The 23,020-nt window shown below is 55.5% G+C and overlaps 8 non-coding genes across 8 annotated transcripts; all 8 read right to left on the bottom strand.

The window, feature by feature from the left end:
- Window positions 1–1,520: 1,520 nt before the first annotated feature.
- LOC137750688 (small nucleolar RNA SNORD116) lies at window positions 1,521–1,613 on the bottom strand. Its single transcript, XR_011070535.1, has one exon. It is a non-coding gene; the product is annotated as a small nucleolar RNA SNORD116 (small nucleolar RNA).
- A 2,633-nt stretch (window positions 1,614–4,246) lies between these two features.
- LOC137751211 (small nucleolar RNA SNORD116) lies at window positions 4,247–4,339 on the bottom strand. The gene has a single exon (XR_011070718.1). It is a non-coding gene; the product is annotated as a small nucleolar RNA SNORD116 (small nucleolar RNA).
- A 2,635-nt stretch (window positions 4,340–6,974) lies between these two features.
- LOC137777426 (small nucleolar RNA SNORD116) lies at window positions 6,975–7,067 on the bottom strand. The gene has a single exon (XR_011076514.1). It is a non-coding gene; the product is annotated as a small nucleolar RNA SNORD116 (small nucleolar RNA).
- Window positions 7,068–9,702: 2,635 nt separating this feature from the next.
- LOC137751403 (small nucleolar RNA SNORD116) lies at window positions 9,703–9,795 on the bottom strand. The gene has a single exon (XR_011070786.1). It is a non-coding gene; the product is annotated as a small nucleolar RNA SNORD116 (small nucleolar RNA).
- Window positions 9,796–12,430: 2,635 nt separating this feature from the next.
- Window positions 12,431–12,523, bottom strand: LOC137750682 (small nucleolar RNA SNORD116). The gene has a single exon (XR_011070533.1). It is a non-coding gene; the product is annotated as a small nucleolar RNA SNORD116 (small nucleolar RNA).
- Window positions 12,524–15,158: 2,635 nt separating this feature from the next.
- On the bottom strand, window positions 15,159–15,251 carry LOC137777423 (small nucleolar RNA SNORD116). The gene has a single exon (XR_011076513.1). It is a non-coding gene; the product is annotated as a small nucleolar RNA SNORD116 (small nucleolar RNA).
- A 2,635-nt stretch (window positions 15,252–17,886) lies between these two features.
- Window positions 17,887–17,979, bottom strand: LOC137751398 (small nucleolar RNA SNORD116). Its single transcript, XR_011070783.1, has one exon. It is a non-coding gene; the product is annotated as a small nucleolar RNA SNORD116 (small nucleolar RNA).
- A 2,635-nt stretch (window positions 17,980–20,614) lies between these two features.
- LOC137751392 (small nucleolar RNA SNORD116) lies at window positions 20,615–20,707 on the bottom strand. Its single transcript, XR_011070780.1, has one exon. It is a non-coding gene; the product is annotated as a small nucleolar RNA SNORD116 (small nucleolar RNA).
- Window positions 20,708–23,020: the final 2,313 nt, after the last annotated feature.

Below are 23,020 nucleotides of genomic sequence, written 5' to 3'. Positions count from 1 at the left end.
CCATGACCCATGTTGGAACCCCACAGAGGAAACTAGGCCACCTTCCCGGCCTTGTCTCAGGCAGATCCCATCCTGCAAGGTTCGCGGCCCTGACCCCTAAGGAACCGCTCAAACGCACAACAGCCTCGTCCAACCTGCCCTACTCCAGCCAGCAGGCCGACGCGTCCCTACTGGAAGACACAGACATCTTCCGAACACGGGAACACTGAGCACCAGGGAAGACAGACCGCAGGCCTGTCTGCTTTGAAGATGCTGATCCCACCTGATGCATCCTGGAAATTCTCCACTGCCACAGTGACACCACTGAGGAACTCAGAGTGATCAAAGGCATGGTCCCCGAGGACCACAGAAAGACTTGCAACGGAAGACCTCTGCCATGTGAGGGCACTTGGAAGCCTGAAAGGGAAGAGTGGCTGGCTTTGGCAGCGAACCAAGGATGGCAACACTGCCCCCTTCTCTGCCCCGCCAACGGACTACTCTGGATAAAGCTCTGGCTATTCGAACGGCCTGCATGCCATACGGGCCGGCCGCGTCATGCCCTCCGGCAGAAACACTATCGCTTTGCACATTCCCAAAAGTGGGAAAGAGCGACCCAAGGGCTTGTTTGCATAACTCACCTACCCCCAAGAAGGCCGGCAGAGATGCCTCAGCATGTCCATCTTCTCTATGTCCCGCAAGACACCCGTGGGGAGTCACTCCTCTGGAAACGGGATTGCAACTCTTCACAGGTAACATACCTCACTGCATCCTCATGAACTGCCAAAGACATCCCCACCATAGGCAGCTGATGCCAGGCCATCACGAACAAGACACATCCTTGGGAAGCCGAGGCCAGCGCCTGCAACCCAATGATGACAGCCCATCCCACGACATCACACAGGACCTGTCCTCATGATACCTTACCTTTCTCTCCAGGGCAGCAGCCACTACGCAGGCTTAAATGCAGCACTCGATCCTCACCCCACTCCACGATGATCCACTTAGCGCCAACAGTGTGCTGGCAGCTTCAGGGGCAGCAGCGAGGCCTAATCCATCAGCCCCCTTCCACCATCACCAAACTCCATCCCACCCCCGCCCACTGCTCCAGCCCCACCGGGCACTCAAGAACCTCACCGCACCAAACACGACAACAGAGAGGGCCACAGGCCTGGCCTGAGGCTCCAGGCTCCAACCAGGGAACCTTGCTCATTTTGGCTTCCAAAATCAACCACCGAAGCGGCATGCACAAAGCGTGATCCTGGTCAAAACACACTTCTCCAAGCTGAAAGCTCACTGGGCACACACCAGCACACACTCCGACTCTGAACACTAGCAGGAGAGCCTGCCCCCTTGCATTCCCTCACGGCCTTTTAGCAGGGACCGCGGATTCATAGATGACCCAGCTTATGGGCAGACACGGTCGACCCTCAGTCAGGAGCCCCTCCAATACTGGAGTCCTTGGTGGTGTTTGCGTGCATGTCGGCAGGGGACACTGGCCTTCACTCCTAACAGTCCCCTACACCCGAGAGAGGAAACGTGCTGAACCTCAGTTTCGATAAGGATACGGTAGAGTGTTCTCACCCATGTTGTTCAGAGTTTCCAAGGAATGCATACAAGGGTGTCATCATCTATCCAAGCACATGCTGGGATGCTGCAGAACACACCCGGGCAGTGCGCCGGGCTCTGCAGGGGAGTCATGAGCCTAGGGTACCCCAAAAGCCTGGAGAATCCACAGCCCTCAGGCCACTCAACAAGACGAACAATCAAGCCACTCTTACATCCATTTGGCCCATCTGAGGAAAACCTAATATCTAGTGGCACATCCTGGGGTGGTTGAATACCTACCATCCTGAGTTATCCCCGACCATGCTCCGGAACATGGCCCCGCCTCACTTTTTCCAGTTCTTCTTAGCACCTCCAGTCATCAGGGCACACGAAGATCTTCTTGTTTTTGCGGACGGCGAGGCTTGCCCAGCAACTGCACCTGGGAAGTGGACTGGTGTCCTCAAAGGACGTGATCCATACAAACATTTACCTGGGCTTGAGCTCTGAAACTGCTTCCCAAGGACCTCTATCCCTTACCGAGAATTGACTGCATGTCTGATAGTACGACTGCAGGAAGTTAGGCACATACATTGGCCGGTGTGTGAGAGGCTGTATTTCTGTGTTCACGCGTGTGACTGTGACTGAGTACGCAGACGCTCTTGTGGGTTTCTCAGTGTGCCCCTGACTATGCTTCTTGGTCTCTGTGTGTCCCTGTAGCACTGTGAAGAGGCGTCCAACAGTAAACGCCATAGTTTATACACAACACCCTGTCTAGACCCACAACTGAAAGGAGAAAGCCCCCTGTCAGCTTCCAGAGACCGCATGCAAACTTTAACCCCCAGGGGCTATTGAAATACTCCACGGACTCCCGCTCTCCCACAGCCACGCCTTCTGACCACAGCACAAAGACTGGACGAGACCTGCCTCCCGGCCGTGGGTGTGACATCTACGTGCAACTCGAGAACCTGCCAGCTACCAGCACATCTGATGTGCACTTGGGGTCACTCCCAACATTTTGGAAGCAAGGGAACGCCCATGGTTGACCCGACACCGACCTACAGCGTTCTACTGGCAAGATGCAGCCTGAAACAACTCAAGGGGCTAAAGAACATCGAACAAAGTGCAACTTCTTGCCAACTAGGCCTAATCACTTTCCTTTGACCCGTGGGAATGCCCACCACAGGAAGCAGTGGGCTTCAGCAGCCATGACCCATGTTGGAACACCACAGAGGAAACTAGGCCACCTTCCCGGCCTTGTCTCAGGCAGATCCCATCCTGCAAGGTTCGCGGCCCTGACCCCTAAGGAACCGCTCAAACGCACAACAGCCTCGTCCAACGTGCCCTACTCCAGCCAGCAGGCCGACGCGTCCCTACTGGAAGACACAGACATCTTCCGAACACGGGAACACTGAGCACCAGGGAAGACAGACCGCAGGCCTGTCTGCTTTGAAGATGCTGATCCCACCTGATGCATCCTGGAAATTCTCCACTGCCACAGTGACACCACTGAGGAACTCAGAGTGATCAAAGGCATGGTCCCCGAGGACCACAAAAGACTTGCAACGGAAGACCTCTGCCATGTGAGGGCACTTGGAAGCCTGAAAGGGAAGAGTGGCTGGCTTTGGCAGCGAACCAAGGATGGCAACACTGCCCCCTTCTCTGCCCCGCCAACGGACTACTCTGGATAAAGCTCTGGCTATTCGAACGGCCTGCATGCCATACGGGCCGGCCGCGTCATGCCCTCCGGCAGAAACACTATCGCTTTGCACATTCCCAAAAGTGGGAAAGAGCGACCCAAGGGCTTGTTTGCATAACTCACCTACCCCCAAGAAGGCCGGCACAGATGCCTCAGCATGTCCATCTTCTCTATGTCCCGCAAGACACCCGTGGGGAGTCACTCCTCTGGAAACGGGATTGCAACTCTTCACAGGTAACCTACCTCACTGCATCCTCATGAACTGCCAAAGACATCCCCACCATAGGCAGCTGATGCCAGGCCATCACGAACAAGACACAACCTTGGGAAGCCGAGGCCAGCGCCTGCAACCCAATGATGACAGCCCATCCCACGACATCACACAGGACCTGTCCTCATGATACCTTACCTTTCTCTCCAGGGCAGCAGCCACTACGCAGGCTTAAATGCAGCACTCGATCCTCACCCCACTCCACGATGATCCACTTAGCGCCAACAGTGTGCTGGCAGCTTCAGGGGCAGCAGCGAGGCCTAATCCATCAGCCCCCTTCCACCATCACCAAACTCCATCCCACCCCCGCCCACTGCTCCAGCCCCACCGGGCACTCAAGAACCTCACCGCACCAAACACGACAACAGAGAGGGCCACAGGCCTGGCCTGAGGCTCCAGGCTCCAACCAGGGAACCTTGCTCATTTTGGCTTCCAAAATCAACCACCGAAGCGGCATGCACAAAGCGTGATCCTGGTCAAAACACACTTCTCCAAGCTGAAAGCTCACTGGGCACACACCAGCACACACTCCGACTCTGAACACTAGCAGGAGAGCCTGCCCCCTTGCATTCCCTCACGGCCTTTTAGCAGGGACCGCGGATTCATAGATGACCCAGCTTATGGGCAGACACGGTCGACCCTCAGTCAGGAGCCCCTCCAATACTGGAGTCCTTGGTGGTGTTTGCGTGCATGTCGGCAGGGGACACTGGCCTTCACTCCTAACAGTCCCCTACACCCGAGAGAGGAAACGTGCTGAACCTCAGTTTCGATAAGGATACGGTAGAGTGTTCTCACCCATGTTGTTCAGAGTTCCCAAGGAATGCATACAAGGGTGTCATCATCTATCCAAGCACATGCTGGGATGCTGCAGAACACAACCGGGCAGTGCGCCGGGCTCTGCAGGGGAGTCATGAGCCTAGGGTACCCCAAAAGCCTGGAGAATCCACAGCCCTCAGGCCACTCAACAAGACGAACAATCAAGCCACTCTTACATCCATTGGGCCCATCTGAGGAAAACCTAATATCTAGTGGCACATCATGGGGTGGTTGAATACCTACCATCCTGAGTTATCCCCGACCATGCTCGGGAACATGGCCCCGCCTCACTTTTTCCAGTTCTTCTTAGCACCTCCAGTCATCAGGGCACACGAAGATCTTCTTGTTTTTGCCGACGGCGAGGCTTGCCCAGCAACTGCACCTGGGAAGTGGACTGGTGTCCTCAAAGGACGTGATCCATACAAACATTTACCTGGGCTTGAGCTCTGAAACTGCTTCCCAAGGACCTCTATCCCTTACCGAGAATTGACTGCATGTCTGATAGTACGACTGCAGGAAGTTAGGCACATACATTGGCCGGTGTGTGAGAGGCTGTATTTCTGTGTTCACGCGTGTGACTGTGACTGAGTACGCAGACGCCCTTGTGAGTTTCTCAGTGTGCCCCTGACTATGCTTCTTGGTCTCTGTGTGTCCCTGTAGCACTGTGAAGAGGCGTCCAACAGTAAACGCCATAGTTTATACACAACACCCTGTCTAGACCCACAACTGAAAGGAGAAAGCCCCCTGTCAGCTTCCAGAGACCGCATGCAAACTTTAACCCCCAGGGGCTATTGAAATACTCCACGGACTCCCGCTCTCCCACAGCCACGCCTTCTGACCACAGCACAAAGACTGGACGAGACCTGCCTCCCGGCCGTGGGTGTGACATCTACGTGCAACTCGAGAACCTGCCAGCTACCAGCACATCTGATGTGCACTTGGGGTCACTCCCAACATTTTGGAAGCAAGGGAACGCCCATGGTTGACCCGACACCGACCTACAGCGTTCTACTGACAAGATGCAGCCTGAAACAACTCAAGGGGCTAAAGAACATCGAACAAAGTGCAACTTCTTGCCAACTAGGCCTAATCACTTTCCTTTGACCCGTGGGAATGCCCACCACAGGAGGCAGTGGGCTTCAGCAGCCATGAACCATGTTGGAACCCCACAGCGGAAACTAGGCCACCTTCCCGGCCATGTCTCAGGCAGCTCCCATCCTGCAAGGTTCGCGGCCCTGACCCCTAAGGAACCGCTCAAACGCACAACAGCCTCGTCCAACCTGCCCTACTCTAGCCAGCAGGCCGACGCGTCCCTACTGGAAGACACAGACATCTTCCGAACACGGGAACACTGAGCACCAGGGAAGACAGACCGCAGGCCTGTCTGCTTTGAAGATGCTGATCCCACCTGATGCATCCTGGAAATTCTCCACTGCCACAGTGACACCACTGAGGAACTCAGAGTGATCAAAGGCATGGTCCCCGAGGACCACAGAAAGACTTGCAACGGAAGACCTCTGCCATGTGAGGGCACTTGGAAGCCTGAAAGGGAAGAGTGGCTGGCTTTAGCAGCGAACCAAGGATGGCAACACTGCCCCCTTCTCTGCCCCGCCAACGGACTGCTCTGGATAAAGCTCTGGCTATTCGAACGGCCTGCATGCCATACGGGCCGGCCGCGTCATGCCCTCCGGCAGAAACACTATCGCTTTGCACATTCCCAAAAGTGGGAAAAGAGCGACCCAAGGGCTTGTTTGCATAACTCACCTACCCCCAAGAAGGCCGGCACAGATGCCTCAGCATGTCCATCTTCTCTATGTCCCGCAAGACACCCGTGGGGAGTCACTCCTCTGGAAACGGGATTGCAACTCTTCACAGGTAACCTACCTCACTGCATCCTCATGAACTGCCACAGCCATCCCCACCATAGGCAGCTGATGCCAGGCCATCACGAACAAGACACATCCTTGGGAAGCCGAGGCCAGCGCCTGCAACCCAATGATGACAGCCCATCCCACGACATCACACAGGACCTGTCCTCATGATACCTTACCTTTCTCTCCAGGGCAGCAGCCACTACGCAGGCTTAAATGCAGCACTCGATCCTCACTCCACTCCACGATGATCCACTTAGCGCCAACAGTGTGCTGGCAGCTTCAGGGGCAGCAGCGAGGCCTAATCCATCAGCCCCCTTCCACCATCACCAAACTCCATCCCACCCCCGCCCACTGCTCCAGCCCCACCGGGCACTCAAGAACCTCACCGCACCAAACACGACAACAGAGAGGGCCACAGGCCTGGCCTGAGGCTCCAGGCTCCAACCAGGGAAGCTTGCTCATTTTGGCTTCCAAAATCAACCACCGAAGCGGCATGCACAAAGCGTGATCCTGGTCAAAACACACTTCTCCAAGCTGAAAGCTCACTGGGCCTACACCAGCACACACTCCGACTCTGAACACTAGCAGGAGAGCCTGCCCCCTTGCATTCCCTCACGGCCTTTTAGCAGGGACCGCGGATTCATAGATGACCCAGCTTATGGGCAGACACGGTCGACCCTCAGTCAGGAGCCCCTCCAATACTGGAGTCCTTGGTGGTGTTTGCGTGCATGTCGGCAGGGGACACTGGCCTTCACTCCTAACAGTCCCCTACACCCGAGAGAGGAAACGTGCTGAACCTCAGTTTCGATAAGGATACGGTAGAGTGTTCTCACCCATTTTGTTCAGAGTTTCCAAGGAATGCATACAAGGGTGTCATCATCGACCCAAGCACATGCTGGGATGCTGCAGAACACAACCGGGCAGTGCGCCGGGCTCTGCAGGGGAGTCATGAGCCTGGGGTACCACAAAAGCCTGGAGAATCCACAGCCCTCAGGCCCCTCAACAAGACGAACAATCAAGCCACTCTTGCAGCCATTTGGCCCATCTGAGGAAAACCTAATATCTAATAGCACATCTTGGGGTGGTTGAATACATACCATCCTGAGTTATCCCCGACCATGCTCGGGAACATGGCCCCGCCTCACTTTTTCCAGTTCTTCTTAGCACCTCCAGTCATCAGGGCACACGAAGATCTTCTTGTTTTTGCCGACGGCGAGGCTTGCCCAGCAACTGCACCTGGGAAGTGGACTGGTGTCCTCAGAGGACATGATCCATAAAAACACTTACCTGGGCTTGAGCTCTGAAACTGCTTCCCAAGGACCTCTATCCCTTACCGAGAATTGACTGCATGTCTGATAGTACGACTGCAGGAAGTTAGGCACATACATTGGCCGGTGTGTGAGAGGCTGTATTTCTGTGTTCACGCGTGTGACTGTGACTGACTACGCAGACGCTCTTGTGGGTTTCTCTGTGTGCCGCTGACTACGCGTCTTGGTCTCTGTGTGTCCCTGTAGCCCTGTGAAGAGGCGTCCAACAGTAAACGCCATAGCTTATACACAACACCCTGTCTAGACCCCCAACTGAAAGGAGAAAGCCCCCTGTCAGCTTCCAGAGGCCGCATGCAAACTTTAACCCCCAGGGGCTGTTGAAATACTCCACGGACTCCCGCTCTCCCACAGCCACGCCTTCTGACCAGAGCACAAAGACTGGATGAGACCTTCCTCCCGGCCGTGGCTGTGACATCTACGTGCAACTCGAGAACCTGCCAGCTACCAGCACATCTGATGTGCACTTGGGGTCACTCCCAGCACTTTCGGAAGCAGGGGAACTCCCATGGGTGAACCGACACTGACCTACAGCATTCTACTGGCAAGATGCAGCCTGAAACCACTCAATGGGCTAAAGAACATCGAACAAAGTGCAACTTCTTTCCAACTAGGCCTAATCTCTTTCCTTTGACCCGTGGGAATGCCCACCACAGGAAGCAGTGGGCTTCAGCAGCCATGACCCATGTTGGAACCCCACAGCGTAAACTAGGCCACCTTCCCGGCCATATCTCAGGCAGCTCCCATCCTGCAAGGTTCGCGGCCCTGACCCCTAAGGAACCGCTCAAACACTCAACAGCCTCGCCCAACGTGCCCTACTCCAGCCAGCAGGGCGACGCGTCCCTACAGGAAGCCACAGACATCTTCCGAACACGGGAACACTGAACACCAGGGAAGACAGACCACAAGCCTGTCTGCTTTGAAGATGCTGATCCCACCTGATGCATCCTGGAAATTCTCCACTGCCACAGTGACACCACTGAGGAACTCAGAGTGATCAAAGGCATGGTCCCCGAGGACCACAGACAGACTTGCAACGGAAGACCTCTGCCATGTGAGGGCACTTGGAAGCCTGAAAGGGAACCGTGGCTGGCCTTTGCAGTGCACCAGGGATGGCAACAGTGCCCCCTTCTCTGCCCCGCCAACGGACTGCTCTGGATAAAGCTCTGGCTATTCGAACGGCCTGCATGCCGCACGGGCCGGCCGCGTCATGCCCTCCGGCAGAAACACTATCGCTTTGCACATTCCCAAAAGTGGGAAAAGAGCGACCCAAGGGCTTGTTTGCATAACTCACCTACCCCCAAGAAGGCCGGCACAGATGCCTCAGCATGTCCGTCTTCTCTATGTCCCGCAAGACACCCATGGGGAGTCACTCCACTGGAAACGGGATTGCAACTCTTCACAGGTAACCTACCTCACTGCATCCTCATGAACTGCCAAAGCCATCCCCACCATAGGCAGCTGATGCCAGGCCATCACGAACAAGACACATCCTTGGGAAGCCGAGGCCAGTGCCTGCAACCCAATGATGACAGCCCATCCCACGATATCACACAGGACCTGTCCCATGATACCTTACCTTTCTCTCCAGGGCAGCAGCCACTACACAGGCTTAAATGCAGCACTCGATCCTCACCCCACTCCACGATGATCCACTTAGCGCCAACAGTGTGCTGGCAGCTTCAGGGGCAGCAGCGAGGCCTAATCCATCAGCCCCCTTCCGCCATCACCAAACTCCATCCCACCCCCGCCCACTGCTCCAGCCCCACCGGGCACTCAAGAACCTCACCGCACCAAACACGACAACAGAGAGGGCCACAGGCCTGGCCAGAGGCTCCAGGCTCCAACCAGGGAACCTTGCTCATTTTGGTTTCCAAAATCAACCACCGAAGCGGCATGCACAAAGCGTGATCCTGGTCAAAACACACTTCTCCAAGCTGAAAGCTCACTGGGCACACACCAGCACACACTCCGACTCTGAACACTAGCAGGAGAGCCTGCCCCCTTGCATTCCCTCACGGCCTTTTAGCAGGGACCGCGGATTCATAGATGACCCAGCTTATGGGCAGACACGGTCGATCCTCAGTCAGGAGCCCCTCCAATACTGGAGTCCTTGGTGGTGTTTGCGTGCATGTCGGCAGGGGACACTGGCCTTCACTCCTAACAGTCCCCTACACCCGAGAGAGGAAACGTGCTGAACCTCATTTTCGTTAAGGATACGGTAGAGTGTTCTCACCCATGTTGTTCAGAGTTTCCAAGGAATGCATACAAGGGTGTCATCATCTATCCAAGCACATACTGGGATGCTGCAGATCACAACCGGGCAGTGCGCCGGGCTCTGCAGGGGAGTCATGAGCCTGGGGTACCCTAAAAGCCTGGAGAATCCACGGCCCTCAGGCCACTCAACAAGACGAACAATCAAGCCACTCTTACATCCATTGGGCCCATCTGAGGAAAACCTAATATCTAATGGCACATCCTGGGGTGGTTGAATACCTACCATCCTGAGTTTTCCCCGACCATGCTCGGGAACATGGCCCCGCCTCACTTTTTCCAGTTCTTCTTAGCACCTCCAGTCATCAGGGCACACGAAGATCTTCTTGTTTTTGCCGACGGCGAGGCTTGCCCAGCAACTGCACCTGGGAAGTGGACTGGTGTCCTCAAAGGACGTGATCCATACAAACATTTACCTGGGCTTGAGCTCTGAAACTGCTTCCCAAGGACCTCTATCCCTTACCGAGAATTGACTGCATGTCTGATAGTACGACTGCAGGAAGTTAGGCACATACATTGGCCGGTGTGTGAGAGGCTGTATTTCTGTGTTCACGCGTGTGACTGTGACTGAGTACGCAGACGCTCTTGTGGGTTTCTCAGTGTGCCCCTGACTATGCTTCTTGGTCGCTGTGTGTCCCTGTAGCACTGTGAAGAGGCGTCCAACAGTAAACGCCATAGTTTATACACAACACCCTGTCTAGACCCACAACTGAAAGGAGAAAGCCCCCTGTCAGCTTCCAGAGACCGCATGCAAACTTTAACCCCCAGGGGCTATTGAAATACTCCACGGACTCCCGCTCTCCCACAGCCACGCCTTCTGACCACAGCACAAAGACTGGACGAGACATGCCTCCCGGCCGTGGGTGTGACATCTACGTGCAACTCGAGAACCTGCCAGCTACCAGCACATCTGATGTGCACTTGGGGTCACTCCCAACATTTTGGAAGCAAGGGAACGCCCATGGTTGACCCGACACCGACCTACAGCGTTCTACTGGCAAGATGCAGCCTGAAACAACTCAAGGGGCTAAAGAACATCGAACAAAGTGCAACTTCTTGCCAACTAGGCCTAATCACTTTCCTTTGACCCGTGGGAATGCCCACCACAGGAAGCAGTGGGCTTCAGCAGCCATGACCCATGTTGGAACCCCACAGAGGAAACTAGGCCACCTTCCCGGCCTTGTCTCAGGCAGATCCCATCCTGCAAGGTTCGCGGCCCTGACCCCTAAGGAACCGCTCAAACGCACAACAGCCTCGTCCAACCTGCCCTACTCCAGCCAGCAGGCCGACGCGTCCCTACTGGAAGACACAGACATCTTCCGAACACGGGAACACTGAGCACCAGGGAAGACAGACCGCAGGCCTGTCTGCTTTGAAGATGCTGATCCCACCTGATGCATCCTGGAAATTCTCCACTGCCACAGTGACACCACTGAGGAACTCAGAGTGATCAAAGGCATGGTCCCCGAGGACCACAGAAAGACTTGCAACGGAAGACCTCTGCCATGTGAGGGCACTTGGAAGCCTGAAAGGGAAGAGTGGCTGGCTTTGGCAGCGAACCAAGGATGGCAACACTGCCCCCTTCTCTGCCCCGCCAACGGACTACTCTGGATAAAGCTCTGGCTATTCGAACGGCCTGCATGCCATACGGGCCGGCCGCGTCATGCCCTCCGGCAGAAACACTATCGCTTTGCACATTCCCAAAAGTGGGAAAAGAGCGACCCAAGGGCTTGTTTGCATAACTCACCTACCCCCAAGAAGGCCGGCACAGATGCCTCAGCATGTCCGTCTTCTCTATGTCCCGCAAGACACCCATGGGGAGTCACTCCACTGGAAACGGGATTGCAACTCTTCACAGGTAACCTACCTCACTGCATCCTCATGAACTACCAAAGCCATCCCCACCATAGGCAGCTGATGCCAGGCCATCACGAACAAGACACATCCTTGGGAAGCCGAGGCCAGCGCCTGCAACCCAATGATGACAGCCCATCCCACGACATCACACAGGACCTGTCCTCATGATACCTTACCTTTCTCTCCAGGGCAGCAGCCACTACGCAGGCTTAAATGCAGCACTCGATCCTCACCCCACTCCACGATGATCCACTTAGCGCCAACAGTGTGCTGGCAGCTTCAGGGGCAGCAGCGAGGCCTAATCCATCAGCCCCCTTCCACCATCACCAAACTCCATCCCACCCCCGCCCACTGCTCCAGCCCCACCGGGCACTCAAGAACCTCACCGCACCAAACACGACAACAGAGAGGGCCACAGGCCTGGCCTGAGGCTCCAGGCTCCAACCAGGGAACCTTGCTCATTTTGGCTTCCAAAATCAACCACCGAAGCGGCATGCACAAAGCGTGATCCTGGTCAAAACACACTTCTCCAAGCTGAAAGCTCACTGGGCACACACCAGCACACACTCCGACTCTGAACACTAGCAGGAGAGCCTGCCCCCTTGCATTCCCTCACGGCCTTTTAGCAGGGACCGCGGATTCATAGATGACCCAGCTTATGGGCAGACACGGTCGACCCTCAGTCAGGAGCCCCTCCAATACTGGAGTCCTTGGTGGTGTTTGCGTGCATGTCGGCAGGGGACACTGGCCTTCACTCCTAACAGTCCCCTACACCCGAGAGAGGAAACGTGCTGAACCTCAGTTTCGATAAGGATACGGTAGAGTGTTCTCACCCATGTTGTTCAGAGTTTCCAAGGAATGCATACAAGGGTGTCATCATCTATCCAAGCACATGCTGGGATGCTGCAGAACACAACCGGGCAGTGCGCCGGGCTCTGCAGGGGAGTCATGAGCCTAGGGTACCCCAAAAGCCTGGAGAATCCACAGCCCTCAGGCCACTCAACAAGACGAACAATCAAGCCACTCTTACATCCATTGGGCCCATCTGAGGAAAACCTAATATCTAGTGGCACATCATGGGGTGGTTGAATACCTACCATCCTGAGTTATCCCCGACCATGCTCGGGAACATGGCCCCGCCTCACTTTTTCCAGTTCTTCTTAGCACCTCCAGTCATCAGGGCACACGAAGATCTTCTTGTTTTTGCCGACGGCGAGGCTTGCCCAGCAACTGCACCTGGGAAGTGGACTGGTGTCCTCAAAGGACGTGATCCATACAAACATTTACCTGGGCTTGAGCTCTGAAACTGCTTCCCAAGGACCTCTATCCCTTACCGAGAATTGACTGCATGTCTGATAGTACGACTGCAGGAAGTTAGGCACATACATTGGCCGGTGTGTGAGAGGCTGTATTTCTGTGTTCACGCGTGTGACTGTGACTGAGTACGCAGACGCCCTTGTGAGTTTCTCAGTGTGCCCCTGACTATGCTTCTTGGTCTCTGTGTGTCCCTGTAGCACTGTGAAGAGGCGTCCAACAGTAAACGCCATAGTTTATACACAACACCCTGTCTAGACCCACAACTGAAAGGAGAAAGCCCCCTGTCAGCTTCCAGAGACCGCATGCAAACTTTAACCCCCAGGGGCTATTGAAATACTCCACGGACTCCCGCTCTCCCACAGCCACGCCTTCTGACCACAGCACAAAGACTGGACGAGACCTGCCTCCCGGCCGTGGGTGTGACATCTACGTGCAACTCGAGAACCTGCCAGCTACCAGCACATCTGATGTGCACTTGGGGTCACTCCCAACATTTTGGAAGCAAGGGAACGCCCATGGTTGACCCGACACCGACCTACAGCGTTCTACTGACAAGATGCAGCCTGAAACAACTCAAGGGGCTAAAGAACATCGAACAAAGTGCAACTTCTTGCCAACTAGGCCTAATCACTTTCCTTTGACCCGTGGGAATGCCCACCACAGGAGGCAGTGGGCTTCAGCAGCCATGAACCATGTTGGAACCCCACAGCGGAAACTAGGCCACCTTCCCGGCCATGTCTCAGGCAGCTCCCATCCTGCAAGGTTCGCGGCCCTGACCCCTAAGGAACCGCTCAAACGCACAACAGCCTCGTCCAACCTGCCCTACTCTAGCCAGCAGGCCGACGCGTCCCTACTGGAAGACACAGACATCTTCCGAACACGGGAACACTGAGCACCAGGGAAGACAGACCGCAGGCCTGTCTGCTTTGAAGATGCTGATCCCACCTGATGCATCCTGGAAATTCTCCACTGCCACAGTGACACCACTGAGGAACTCAGAGTGATCAAAGGCATGGTCCCCGAGGACCACAGAAAGACTTGCAACGGAAGACCTCTGCCATGTGAGGGCACTTGGAAGCCTGAAAGGGAAGAGTGGCTGGCTTTAGCAGCGAACCAAGGATGGCAACACTGCCCCCTTCTCTGCCCCGCCAACGGACTGCTCTGGATAAAGCTCTGGCTATTCGAACGGCCTGCATGCCATACGGGCCGGCCGCGTCATGCCCTCCGGCAGAAACACTATCGCTTTGCACATTCCCAAAAGTGGGAAAAGAGCGACCCAAGGGCTTGTTTGCATAACTCACCTACCCCCAAGAAGGCCGGCACAGATGCCTCAGCATGTCCATCTTCTCTATGTCCCGCAAGACACCCGTGGGGAGTCACTCCTCTGGAAACGGGATTGCAACTCTTCACAGGTAACCTACCTCACTGCATCCTCATGAACTGCCACAGCCATCCCCACCATAGGCAGCTGATGCCAGGCCATCACGAACAAGACACATCCTTGGGAAGCCGAGGCCAGCGCCTGCAACCCAATGATGACAGCCCATCCCACGACATCACACAGGACCTGTCCTCATGATACCTTACCTTTCTCTCCAGGGCAGCAGCCACTACGCAGGCTTAAATGCAGCACTCGATCCTCACTCCACTCCACGATGATCCACTTAGCGCCAACAGTGTGCTGGCAGCTTCAGGGGCAGCAGCGAGGCCTAATCCATCAGCCCCCTTCCACCATCACCAAACTCCATCCCACCCCCGCCCACTGCTCCAGCCCCACCGGGCACTCAAGAACCTCACCGCACCAAACACGACAACAGAGAGGGCCACAGGCCTGGCCTGAGGCTCCAGGCTCCAACCAGGGAAGCTTGCTCATTTTGGCTTCCAAAATCAACCACCGAAGCGGCATGCACAAAGCGTGATCCTGGTCAAAACACACTTCTCCAAGCTGAAAGCTCACTGGGCCTACACCAGCACACACTCCGACTCTGAACACTAGCAGGAGAGCCTGCCCCCTTGCATTCCCTCACGGCCTTTTAGCAGGGACCGCGGATTCATAGATGACCCAGCTTATGGGCAGACACGGTCGACCCTCAGTCAGGAGCCCCTCCAATACTGGAGTCCTTGGTGGTGTTTGCGTGCATGTCGGCAGGGGACACTGGCCTTCACTCCTAACAGTCCCCTACACCCGAGAGAGGAAACGTGCTGAACCTCAGTTTCGATAAGGATACGGTAGAGTGTTCTCACCCATTTTGTTCAGAGTTTCCAAGGAATGCATACAAGGGTGTCATCATCGACCCAAGCACATGCTGGGATGCTGCAGAACACAACCGGGCAGTGCGCCGGGCTCTGCAGGGGAGTCATGAGCCTGGGGTACCACAAAAGCCTGGAGAATCCACAGCCCTCAGGCCCCTCAACAAGACGAACAATCAAGCCACTCTTGCAGCCATTTGGCCCATCTGAGGAAAACCTAATATCTAATAGCACATCTTGGGGTGGTTGAATACATACCATCCTGAGTTATCCCCGACCATGCTCGGGAACATGGCCCCGCCTCACTTTTTCCAGTTCTTCTTAGCACCTCCAGTCATCAGGGCACACGAAGATCTTCTTGTTTTTGCCGACGGCGAGGCTTGCCCAGCAACTGCACCTGGGAAGTGGACTGGTGTCCTCAGAGGACATGATCCATAAAAACACTTACCTGGGCTTGAGCTCTGAAACTGCTTCCCAAGGACCTCTATCCCTTACCGAGAATTGACTGCATGTCTGATAGTACGACTGCAGGAAGTTAGGCACATACATTGGCCGGTGTGTGAGAGGCTGTATTTCTGTGTTCACGCGTGTGACTGTGACTGACTACGCAGACGCTCTTGTGGGTTTCTCTGTGTGCCGCTGACTACGCGTCTTGGTCTCTGTGTGTCCCTGTAGCCCTGTGAAGAGGCGTCCAACATTAAACGCCATAGCTTATACACAACACCCTGTCTAGACCCCCAACTGAAAGGAGAAAGCCCCCTGTCAGCTTCCAGAGGCCGCATGCAAACTTTAACCCCCAGGGGCTGTTGAAATACTCCACGGACTCCCGCTCTCCCACAGCCACGCCTTCTGACCAGAGCACAAAGACTGGATGAGACCTTCCTCCCGGCCGTGGCTGTGACATCTACGTGCAACTCGAGAACCTGCCAGCTACCAGCACATCTGATGTGCACTTGGGGTCACTCCCAGCACTTTCGGAAGCAGGGGAACTCCCATGGGTGAACCGACACCGACCTACAGCATTCTACTGGCAAGATGCAGCCTGAAACCACTCAATGGGCTAAAGAACATCGAACAAAGTGCAACTTCTTTCCAACTAGGCCTAATCTCTTTCCTTTGACCCGTGGGAATGCCCACCACAGGAAGCAGTGGGCTTCAGCAGCCATGACCCATGTTGGAACCCCACAGCGTAAACTAGGCCACCTTCCCGGCCATATCTCAGGCAGCTCCCATCCTGCAAGGTTCGCGGCCCTGACCCCTAAGGAACCGCTCAAACACTCAACAGCCTCGCCCAACGTGCCCTACTCCAGCCAGCAGGGCGACGCGTCCCTACTGGAAGCCACAGACATCTTCCGAACACGGGAACACTGAACACCAGGGAAGACAGACCACAAGCCTGTCTGCTTTGAAGATGCTGATCCCACCTGATGCATCCTGGAAATTCTCCACTGCCACAGTGACACCACTGAGGAACTCAGAGTGATCAAAGGCATGGTCCCCGAGGACCACAGACAGACTTGCAACGGAAGACCTCTGCCATGTGAGGGCACTTGGAAGCCTGAAAGGGAACCGTGGCTGGCCTTTGCAGTGCACCAGGGATGGCAACACTGCCCCCTTCTCTGCCCCGCCAACGGACTGCTCTGGATAAAGCTCTGGCTATTCGAAAGGCCTGCATGCCGCACGGGCCGGCCGCGTCATGCCCTCCGGCAGAAACACTATCGCTTTGCACATTCCCAAAAGTGGGAAAAGAGCGACCCAAGGGCTTGTTTGCATAACTCACCTACCCCCAAGAAGGCCGGCACAGATGCCTCAGCATGTCCGTCTTCTCTATGTCCCGCAAGACACCCATGGTGAGTCACTCCACTGGAAACGGGATTGCAACTCTTCACAGGTAACCTACCTCACTGCATCCTCATGAACTGCCAAAGCCATCCCCACCATAGGCAGCTGATGCCAGGCCATCACGAACAAGACACATCCTTGGGAAGCCGAGGCCAGCGCCTGCAACCCAATGATGACAGCCCATCCCACGATATCACACAGGACCTGTCCCATGATACCTTACCTTTCTCTCCAGGGCAGCAGCCACTACACAGGCTTAAATGCAGCACTCGATCCTCACCCCACTCCACGATGATCCACTTAGCGCCAACAGTGTGCTGGCAGCTTCAGGGGCAGCAGCGAGGCCTAATCCATCAGCCCCCTTCCGCCATCACCAAACTCCATCCCACCCCCGCCCACTGCTCCAGCCCCACCGGGCACTCAAGAACCTCACCGCACCAAACACGACAACAGAGAGGGCCACAGGCCTGGCCAGAGGCTCCAGGCTCCAACCAGGGAACCTTGCTCATTTTGGTTTCCAAAATCAACCACCGAAGCGGCATGCACAAAGCGTGATCCTGGTCAAAACACACTTCTCCAAGCTGAAAGCTCACTGGGCACACACCAGCACACACTCCGACTCTGAACACTAGCAGGAGAGCCTGCCCCCTTGCATTCCCTCACGGCCTTTTAGCAGGGACCGCGGATTCATAGATGACCCAGCTTATGGGCAGACACGGTCGACCCTCAGTCAGGAGCCCCTCCAATACTGGAGTCCTTGGTGGTGTTTGCGTGCATGTCGGCAGGGGACACTGGCCTTCACTCCTAACAGTCCCCTACACCCGAGAGAGGAAACGTGCTGAACCTCATTTTCGTTAAGGATACGGTAGAGTGTTCTCACCCATGTTGTTCAGAGTTTCCAAGGAATGCATACAAGGGTGTCATCATCTATCCAAGCACATGCTGGGATGCTGCAGATCACAACCGGGCAGTGCGCCGGGCTCTGCAGGGGAGTCATGAGCCTGGGGTACCCTAAAAGCCTGGAGAATCCACGGCCCTCAGGCCACTCAACAAGACGAACAATCAAGCCACTCTTACATCCATTGGGCCCATCTGAGGAAAACCTAATATCTAATGGCACATCCTGGGGTGGTTGAATACCTACCATCCTGAGTTTTCCCCGACCATGCTCGGGAACATGGCCCCGCCTCACTTTTTCCAGTTCTTCTTAGCACCTCCAGTCATCAGGGCACACGAAGATCTTCTTGTTTTTGCCGACGGCGAGGCTTGCCCAGCAACTGCACCTGGGAAGTGGACTGGTGTCCTCAAAGGACGTGATCCATACAAACATTTACCTGGGCTTGAGCTCTGAAACTGCTTCCCAAGGACCTCTATCCCTTACCGAGAATTGACTGCATGTCTGATAGTACGACTGCAGGAAGTTAGGCACATACATTGGCCGGTGTGTGAGAGGCTGTATTTCTGTGTTCACGCGTGTGACTGTGACTGAGTACGCAGACGCTCTTGTGGGTTTCTCAGTGTGCCCCTGACTATGCTTCTTGGTCGCTGTGTGTCCCTGTAGCACTGTGAAGAGGCGTCCAACAGTAAACGCCATAGTTTATACACAACACCCTGTCTAGACCCACAACTGAAAGGAGAAAGCCCCCTGTCAGCTTCCAGGGACCGCATGCAAACTTTAACCCCCAGGGGCTATTGAAATACTCCACGGACTCCCGCTCTCCCACAGCCACGCCTTCTGACCACAGCACAAAGACTGGACGAGACATGCCTCCCGGCCGTGGGTGTGACATCTACGTGCAACTCGAGAACCTGCCAGCTACCAGCACATCTGATGTGCACTTGGGGTCACTCCCAACATTTTGGAAGCAAGGGAACGCCCATGGTTGACCCGACACCGACCTACAGCGTTCTACTGGCAAGATGCAGCCTGAAACAACTCAAGGGGCTAAAGAACATCGAACAAAGTGCAACTTCTTGCCAACTAGGCCTAATCACTTTCCTTTGACCCGTGGGAATGCCCACCACAGGAAGCAGTGGGCTTCAGCAGCCATGACCCATGTTGGAACCCCACAGAGGAAACTAGGCCACCTTCCCGGCCTTGTCTCAGGCAGATCCCATCCTGCAAGGTTCGCGGCCCTGACCCCTAAGGAACCGCTCAAACGCACAACAGCCTCGTCCAACCTGCCCTACTCCAGCCAGCAGGCCGACGCGTCCCTACTGGAAGACACAGACATCTTCCGAACACGGGAACACTGAGCACCAGGGAAGACAGACCGCAGGCCTGTCTGCTTTGAAGATGCTGATCCCACCTGATGCATCCTGGAAATTCTCCACTGCCACAGTGACACCACTGAGGAACTCAGAGTGATCAAAGGCATGGTCCCCGAGGACCACAGAAAGACTTGCAACGGAAGACCTCTGCCATGTGAGGGCACTTGGAAGCCTGAAAGGGAAGAGTGGCTGGCTTTGGCAGCGAACCAAGGATGGCAACACTGCCCCCTTCTCTGCCCCGCCAACGGACTGCTCTGGATAAAGCTCTGGCTATTCGAACGGCCTGCATGCCATACGGGCCGGCCGCGTCATGCCCTCCGGCAGAAACACTATCGCTTTGCACATTCCCAAAAGTGGGAAAAGAGCGACCAAAGGGCTTGTTTGCATAACACACCTACCCCCAAGAAGGCCGGCACAGATGCCTCAGAATGTCAATCTTCTCTATGTCCCGCAAGACACCCGTGGAGAGTCACTCCTCTGGAAACGGGATTGCAACTCTTCACAGGTAACCTACCTCACTGCATCCCCATGAACTGCCAAAGCCATCCCCACCATAGGCAGCTGATGCCAGGCCATCACGAACAAGACACATCCTTGGGAAGCCGAGGCCAGCGCCTGCAACCCAATGATGACAGCCCATCCCACGACATCACACAGGACCTGTCCTCATGATACCTTACATTTCTCTCCAGGGCAGCAGCCACTACGCAGGCTTAAATGCAGCACTCGATCCTCACCCCACTCCACGATGATCCACTTAGCGCCAACAGTGTGCTGGCAGCTTCAGGGGCAGCAGCGAGGCCTAATCCATCAGCCCCCTTCCACCATCACCAAACTCCATCCCACCCCCGCCCACTGCTCCAGCCCCACCGGGCACTCAAGAACCTCACCGCACCAAACACGACAACAGTGAGGGCCACAGGCCTGGCCTGAGGCTCCAGGCTCCAACCAGGGAAGCTTGCTCATTTTGGCTTCCAAAATCAACCACCGAAGCAGCATGCACAAAGCGTGATCCTGGTCAAAACACACTTCTCCAAGCTGAAAGCTCACTGGGCACACACCAGCACACACTCCGACTCTGAACACTAGCAGGAGAGCCTGCCCCCTTGCATTCCCTCACGGCCTTTTAGCAGGGACCGCGGATTCATAGATGACCCAGCTTATGGGCAGACACGGTCGACCCTCAGTCAGGAGCCCCTCCAATACTGGAGTCCTTGGTGGTGTTTGCGTGCATGTCGGCAGGGGACACTGGCCTTCACTCCTAACAGTCCCCTACACCCGAGAGAGGAAACGTGCTGAACCTCATTTTCGTTAAGGATACGGTAGAGTGTTCTCACCCATGTTGTTCAGAGTTTCCAAGGAATGCATACAAGGGTGTCATCATCTATCCAAGCACATGCTGGGATGCTGCAGAACACAACCGGGCAGTGCGCCGGGCTCTGCAGGGGAGTCATGAGCCTGGGGTACCCTAAAAGCCTGGAGAATCCACGGCCCTCAGGCCACTCAACAAGACGAACAATCAAGCCACTCTTACATCCATTGGGCCCATCTGAGGAAAACCTAATATCTAATGGCACATCCTGGGGTGGTTGAATACCTACCATCCTGAGTTTTCCCCGACCATGCTCGGGAACATGGCCCCGCCTCACTTTTTCCAGTTCTTCTTAGCACCTCCAGTCATCAGGGCACACGAAGATCTTCTTGTTTTTGCCGACGGCGAGGCTTGCCCAGCAACTGCACCTGGGAAGTGGACTGGTGTCCTCAAAGGACGTGATCCATACAAACATTTACCTGGGCTTGAGCTCTGAAACTGCTTCCCAAGGACCTCTATCCCTTACCGAGAATTGACTGCATGTCTGATAGTACGACTGCAGGAAGTTAGGCACATACATTGGCCGGTGTGTGAGAGGCTGTATTTCTGTGTTCACGCGTGTGACTGTGACTGAGTACGCAGACGCTCTTGTGGGTTTCTCAGTGTGCCCCTGACTATGCTTCTTGGTCGCTGTGTGTCCCTGTAGCACTGTGAAGAGGCGTCCAACAGTAAACGCCATAGTTTATACACAACACCCTGTCTAGACCCACAACTGAAAGGAGAAAGCCCCCTGTCAGCTTCCAGGGACCGCATGCAAACTTTAACCCCCAGGGGCTATTGAAATACTCCACGGACTCCCGCTCTCCCACAGCCACGCCTTCTGACCACAGCACAAAGACTGGACGAGACATGCCTCCCGGCCGTGGGTGTGACATCTACGTGCAACTCGAGAACCTGCCAGCTACCAGCACATCTGATGTGCACTTGGGGTCACTCCCAACATTTTGGAAGCAAGGGAACGCCCATGGTTGACCCGACACCGACCTACAGCGTTCTACTGGCAAGATGCAGCCTGAAACAACTCAAGGGGCTAAAGAACATCGAACAAAGTGCAACTTCTTGCCAACTAGGCCTAATCACTTTCCTTTGACCCGTGGGAATGCCCACCACAGGAAGCAGTGGGCTTCAGCAGCCATGACCCATGTTGGAACCCCACAGAGGAAACTAGGCCACCTTCCCGGCCTTGTCTCAGGCAGATCCCATCCTGCAAGGTTCGCGGCCCTGACCCCTAAGGAACCGCTCAAACGCACAACAGCCTCGTCCAACCTGCCCTACTCCAGCCAGCAGGCCGACGCGTCCCTACTGGAAGACACAGACATCTTCCGAACACGGGAACACTGAGCACCAGGGAAGACAGACCGCAGGCCTGTCTGCTTTGAAGATGCTGATCCCACCTGATGCATCCTGGAAATTCTCCACTGCCACAGTGACACCACTGAGGAACTCAGAGTGATCAAAGGCATGGTCCCCGAGGACCACAGAAAGACTTGCAACGGAAGACCTCTGCCATGTGAGGGCACTTGGAAGCCTGAAAGGGAAGAGTGGCTGGCTTTGGCAGCGAACCAAGGATGGCAACACTGCCCCCTTCTCTGCCCCGCCAACGGACTGCTCTGGATAAAGCTCTGGCTATTCGAACGGCCTGCATGCCATACGGGCCGGCCGCGTCATGCCCTCCGGCAGAAACACTATCGCTTTGCACATTCCCAAAAGTGGGAAAAGAGCGACCAAAGGGCTTGTTTGCATAACACACCTACCCCCAAGAAGGCCGGCACAGATGCCTCAGAATGTCAATCTTCTCTATGTCCCGCAAGACACCCGTGGAGAGTCACTCCTCTGGAAACGGGATTGCAACTCTTCACAGGTAACCTACCTCACTGCATCCCCATGAACTGCCAAAGCCATCCCCACCATAGGCAGCTGATGCCAGGCCATCACGAACAAGACACATCCTTGGGAAGCCGAGGCCAGCGCCTGCAACCCAATGATGACAGCCCATCCCACGACATCACACAGGACCTGTCCTCATGATACCTTACATTTCTCTCCAGGGCAGCAGCCACTACGCAGGCTTAAATGCAGCACTCGCTCCTCACCCCACTCCACGATGATCCACTTAGCGCCAACAGTGTGCTGGCAGCTTCAGGGGCAGCAGCGAGGCCTAATCCATCAGCCCCCTTCCACCATCACCAAACTCCATCCCACCCCCGCCCACTGCTCCAGCCCCACCGGGCACTCAAGAACCTCACCGCACCAAACACGACAACAGTGAGGGCCACAGGCCTGGCCTGAGGCTCCAGGCTCCAACCAGGGAAGCTTGCTCATTTTGGCTTC

This window comes from Eschrichtius robustus, chromosome 1 (assembly GCF_028021215.1).
Source record: "Eschrichtius robustus isolate mEscRob2 chromosome 1, mEscRob2.pri, whole genome shotgun sequence".
Classification (NCBI taxonomy): Eukaryota; Metazoa; Chordata; class Mammalia; order Artiodactyla; family Eschrichtiidae; genus Eschrichtius; species Eschrichtius robustus.
Note: the sequence above shows the minus strand (reverse complement) of the source record. Positions and strands in the feature narration are given on the sequence as shown.